The sequence below is a fragment of the Garra rufa genome, chromosome 11 (assembly GCF_049309525.1).
Source record: "Garra rufa chromosome 11, GarRuf1.0, whole genome shotgun sequence".
NCBI lineage: Eukaryota > Metazoa > Chordata > Actinopteri > Cypriniformes > Cyprinidae > Garra > Garra rufa.
The window spans coordinates 25,443,320-25,449,319 of record NC_133371.1 but is presented as its reverse complement, the minus strand read 5'-3'; the positions used below and the strand labels follow the sequence as shown (position 1 = coordinate 25,449,319).

The 6,000-nt window shown below is 36.3% G+C and overlaps 1 protein-coding gene across 2 annotated transcripts in view; it reads left to right on the top strand.

The window, feature by feature from the left end:
- The first annotated feature begins 5,591 nt into the window (after positions 1-5,591).
- The window catches only part of tp53i11b (tumor protein p53 inducible protein 11b), an 86,353-nt gene continuing 85,944 nt past the window's right edge, over positions 5,592-6,000 (top strand). Inside the window, exon 1 of one of the 2 annotated variants that reach the window (XM_073850523.1) lies at positions 5,592-5,743. The gene's annotated coding sequence lies outside the window, so the exon portion shown is untranslated. The remainder of the gene's footprint in view (positions 5,744-6,000) is intronic. The other variant, XM_073850524.1, reaches the window with a different exon arrangement.

Below are 6,000 nucleotides of genomic sequence, written 5' to 3'. Positions count from 1 at the left end.
AAGTTATTAGCATTTTTCAAAATTTCCTTATAACTTTTGACCACAAGGTGGCTCTGCTCCCAAACCTTTTGAGTACTGTCAGGGCATGGTGTTGAAGACAATTTTAGTCAAAATCAGACAAACCGTCTTGGACGAGTTCGAAAAAGTAGGTTTTTCAAACAATTAAAAATAGAAAAAAAAAGCTAAGAGAAGAGATTCAGAGATAAAAAAGTATTTTGAGTCTGTGCCTTACGGTTCAAAAGATATTAGCATAAAGAAAGTGAAAATTTGAACAAGTGGTGGTGCTAGAGAGTTTGAGTTAGAGACTCCAAACGTGCTATGGTTAATGTTGAGACTGTCCTCTATCAGTGTGCCAAATTTCACAACTTTCCCGCAAGCGGTTCTATAGGCTGCCATAGACTCAAATATACGGAAGAAATTTTGGGTTCATTTTAAGCCAGTCATATAGTAATGTTTAAACAATAAGTTAAACTACCCAAAAGGTTGAGTTAAACATTTAGCTCAACTGCTGGTATTGATTTTTGGGTTAAATCCCTTTAAAAAACGTGAATAAGTCTACCTCAATTTTTCACATTTAATTCAGTCTTTTACTTGTTGACTATTACTAGCAATTCTTGAGTGAAAATTGTTTCAAACACCATTTTTTTCCCCAAGTGTAATGTTTATAATTTTTCAAAGCTAACCTTATAGATAATCTCAGGCCAGTTTAATATTGAATTAAGTCGATCAATTCCAGATGAGTGGAAAACTGAAAGGGGATCAAAAGGAGGTCCATATCCATAGGGACCATGTGACGTCACTGTGCTTTATCGCCGCCATTTTTGTGACCGCGCTACCTATTTCAGTCTATGGTCACAGCAGCCACAACTACCAGAGGAAGATCAACAAAACTCCCAGAATGTTCACAACAAGGATACAATATGCCCAAGATCTGTTGTTCTGTACGCTGTAACAACAGTCATCAGAAAAAAACCTAACTACAGTTTTATTCGTTCTCAGCAGTGCTTGAAGTGGGTCGGTATGCATATAGTCTTTAGCGTACCGGTGTCATTCACGCAGGTGCTTTTCACAGCAAGGGTGTTTTTTTCGGCACAATAAGAGTAGTGGAATAATAATTAATTATTGACTAAGATTGTGAATCAGTACATTAATATGAAAATAATGCCTTAAAATGAAAAGAAGCATTTTTTTTGCAATTACATCATTTTGAACCGATCAATTCATAAGTCCAAAGATTTAGTAAACAAGAAAGCATTCGAACAGCAAGTTCAAAACAGTGCTAATGCAGAGAATAGTGACTTACAGTACATCCAGATGCAGTAAATTATTTGTTTCAGTGTGTATTTGGCTTAAGAGCAAGAGTGTTTTATAGTTGAAGGTGTTTTAGAATATATGGTGTTTAGTGAATTATGAAAATTAATAAACGCTAAACTATTGTTTATTACTACATAGCGTTCGTCATTGCAACGCCTGCAGTAAAGTATATACATGTAAAAAGGTTCTCAAAAATAATCATATTTGTTTTGCTGAAACTATTTATGTACAGTTACTCTTAAAATTATTTGTCATACAAAAACGGCACACAAGTTACACACAAACCATCATCCCGAGTAAATGGTATCATTGTGAATTGTGACTGGCTGCACAAGTGGTGTAATAAACTAAACTAAATTAAACTAAAATGTTATTGCAGCCATATAGCTTGAATGAATAAAAACGCATATTTTAAATAAAGAAATCTCATGCTTTTGGTGCTTGAATTTGTGCTTCAATAATGATATCCAGGTTTAGGAATACACAAGACGTGAAAGACGTCTTCCATTAGGTAAATTTGATGTTTTCTTGGCTTGCTGGATGTTGGTCTTATGCTCAATAATCACATTTCTCTGCATTTGCCAAAACTAATTTGCCGAAATCTAAGCGCGGACTGTAAGGGGATAAGTGCCGTCAGCGCGAGTCCCGTTCGCTGTGAAGTAGTGACCAGCCGGCAGAGGATTCTTCAAGGTCTTAAAGCCTTCATCGAGCGACTACGTTCACAATGATGTACACTTTTTGTCCTAAACATACAATCAAGTCAGATACACAGTGTGGGAAGTAGTAGTAAAAAGTAATTTCTTATTTCAATTTATTATTAAATCTCATTTAGATGCGCTGTGTCTGTTGTCATATCGGACACAAATATGGCGGCGAGCATAGCGGAAGTGACGTCTTTGGTACCCATGAATAATGCACAATAACAGCCATTGTAACTGATTTGATCATGAATATGGTTCAGCAGCAGTACGAAGGGTCAATTTTAGACTGTGTTGACTAAGTTTGTAAGCTTTATAGGGATCTCGCTGCCCCTTTTTATGTTAAGTCAATGTAAAAGAACACCCTCCCCACTAATGACTGCTCTCAAATCAATGGCATCCCTCACAACAGAGCAACAAAAAGAACAAAGCACGGTCTCGACATGTTCTGATGGATCTAACTGGCATCTCCGAGCTCAGATCTATGGGTAATCCATACGGATGGGTGTAGGTGGTAGAATTAAACAGCACGGTGAAGAAAGACTTGAGTGCTTGTTTTCCTTTGGTGCACAAGCGTTTGTTTTTCCTTCAAGCTAAAATTCAGCTGCTTTTCAGTGTGCAGAAAAATGACTCAACAGATTTCCACATAGAATGACTATAACTTTGTTTGATATAACATTGTGAATGAATGTTGCCGTGGCAGTGCATGCTAGAATAAACAGTCCAGATTTCATCGGTGCAATGCAGTGCTCTTGGAAAAGCAACATTGGAGCAGCACAGCAATGATGTGATGATGTGAGAATGCATTGATATTCATATCCTCTTATTCTCAAAAGCCTGCCTCTGACATTTATAAATGCCTCTATCCTTAGAGAGATTAAAGATGTTGCATGAGTAATGAATATTGTTTAGTTTCACTCAGTATTTGTAATGTGCTTTTTAACAACTGCATCAACACATTTAACACTTGCCCTCTTTTTCGAAGCTAGTTAGAGGAGTTTTCATCAAAGGAAACTTGATATATTTTCTTACAAAGGCCTTTTTTACCAGACTGTTGCAAAAAAAAATGTGTGGAATTATCTTGGAAATATGCTGTCTGATTCTTTTTCAGCTGACAGACATTTTGACAATCTGATTAACTATTGTATACCCAAAGTTGAATTGGATGATGTGAACAGCCTTGGAATTGCTATTAGAGCTTTGATGAATCATATTTAATTAGTATATGAATTGCTTTTATAAGCCTATTTAAAAGGACGGTCAGGGAAACTGAACTCTTCATCATGAAAATAAGCTGTGCTTTCCAATAGCGGACTAGAAACGTGATTAATCTTGATGCAATATCCAATGTGTCAATCAAAATCCAAGATGAATTGAACTGTAATTTGCAAAATAAACTATTGTTTTGAATAGCAGGCTGAAAACTCAATACCTTGATTAACCTCAATCGCAAAAATTCATTCAAAGATGAAATGCGCAGCTCAGATTGATCAAATACTGTGTTCCTTCCTTAGGTGTCTAATAAATTGCTTTTCACAATGCAAAACAATAGGCATTTAAATATAATGGCCCTCAACACAGCACTAGATTCAGTAATCCAGCTCTTGTAGGAAGAAAGCACTACACTGAACACAATGTGCAAATTACTGTTCTCAGGATCCTTATAATCATTTTAATTGCCCTGAGTAATGAGTCAACACTGGCTGGAAACCCTAGTTATGACAGAAAAAAATGAAAGCCGTAACATTTATGTAGACGGCCCCTTATTACAAACTTGTTTTTAACAGTACAGACAGAGATTTGGCCATTTTGATCAAATTTATTCAACAGTGAGCTGCGGGACACTTCATTCCTTGCCTTAAATAGATTCAAAAGTTAAATACAAGGGTCAAAATGTTTTTAGGAAAGTCTCAGTTGTTTTACCATTAAGTAAACTATATCTGTTTTCATATCATTATCTTTTCCCAACAAGCCCTAGCTTGCAAACAGTACATTTTCTTAGGTAAATTCTTAGGTAAAATCTTAGATTTCACTCATAAATGGTTATCAGAACTCAGAATGATGGAGGCATACTTATATAATATTATTCAAGTTCATGGCTTACTGGGAAAACAAGGACATTGAAAGGTGAGTGTTTTCCCCTTTTGCTACCGTATACTGACATTCAAATATTAAACATTATGTTTGGCAAGACATTTCTGTTTAAAGAGTGTGTGGGTTGGTTTCTCTTGAGATTACTTCATATTATGTGGGCTGCTTTCATGTCCAAACTATACAGCCAATGCAAGCTTTTACTCTCCTGTGGAAGATTTTCTTACTACCAAGTTAACAGCTGAAGCAATTCTCACGTATATATTTGTTTAATCGCAAATAGCACGTAAGCTATCAGACTGAGATATTTTAGACAAAAGGTTGTTTAGATGAACACCTACTCCTTACCACTTGAAACAACTAGTTCCCTTCAGATCAATAGGTACAGATTAACCACATTCACCTCTTTGCCATCTTTGAACAAACTATTTGATTGCATGATTGCCTCTCGATCAACAGTAAGCCTATAGACATTTTTCCAATGACCATCATTTGTTAGTGCCTCACTCCTCAAAGTTTAATGAGTGAGTAGATGTCACAAAGCTGTGGACGTTAGCTACAATAAAAACAAATGGATGCTATTTTAATGGGTTCCTATGGAGACCGGAACAGAAAAGCATTCAATCTGACGTTAGAATTTGTAATGGTGGCACTCATTTACTCAGGAAAAAGATCTATAGAAGGTTTGCATTTATGTCAGGATTTGGTGAATTACCTGGATGCAGCCATATTGCCGATACTCGGATGTAAAAAACAGCATGGATTGTGTGATTAACATACTACTAAATACGTTGTTCAGCTAATTTATGCTGTCTGAACCATGGAAATCATGGACTTAGCAAGCAGAAAAGGATGCAATAATTATACAAACTAAAGTTAATACATGGTAAAGGTACATGAGCAGTATGAATTAAGATATTAGCCTAATATTTCACCTACCTGACTGGAAATGATAAGAACAAACACTAATATTGTCAAGATTCTTGTTATGGAAATCTTAGTTCAGTTAGGCCAGCCACAAACGCATTTTCCTCAGTTTTTTGCATTCTTCTCTGTGATTTGTTATAACTTTTGGCAGCCTGTGTAGGCTAATACTCCAAATGTTTTTACTGGTCTGAACAATTAGTACAGCTCAAAACATGACACTAATCGACCATTTTCAGCAGCAATAATCAGCAAAATATGCAAGTTTCGTTCGGTTCAGTTGCATTGTTTACATTCATTTTATGATGAGATTGCTGGGTGACCTCATTGAAAGCCAACACTATTTTGCAATCTTATTTTAACTCTGAATCTAAATCTTTACAAAACCACTTGTCAGACTTTATAGGCTAAAATATTTCTGAATTATGTTAGTAACCTATTCTGTTTCAGCATCACACACTTAATTCATTCGTGTTTCTGTGAGCAATCTGCCTGTCACGTGTACACAAGCGCTCCGTGAATTACGGTAGACAGATTTGCGCTCATATTGTGTATATGTGACATTACGGTAATTTTATAGATCCGTCGGAGTCTTGGTTGTTTGCAAACCCAAAGAGCACTGCAATGTAAATTTATCAAGAGAATAATCGGACGGGATACCAAAAATAGCGCAGCAGAGACGCAGAAAGCCTCAGAAGGTTCTTTCAACTACACTGGTGAGAAAGATACTAATTTTTGCATTCTTATTAGAGATTAAATATCTTTGTGCGGTCGCTACACCTATCCATCTCACATAGTTATACACAGGAGTACCGGCTAACGTTACTCTCATTTGACTTATAACAGAGCAAACCTAGTAACGTTACGCGGTGTCGGAGGAATGGTAAAGAGTGCGCATTTCTGCTTTGGGAAGTTTATTAATTCACTCCTGAGCAGACCACGCTTGATAGTGCTCAACATGTGTTTTATAAAC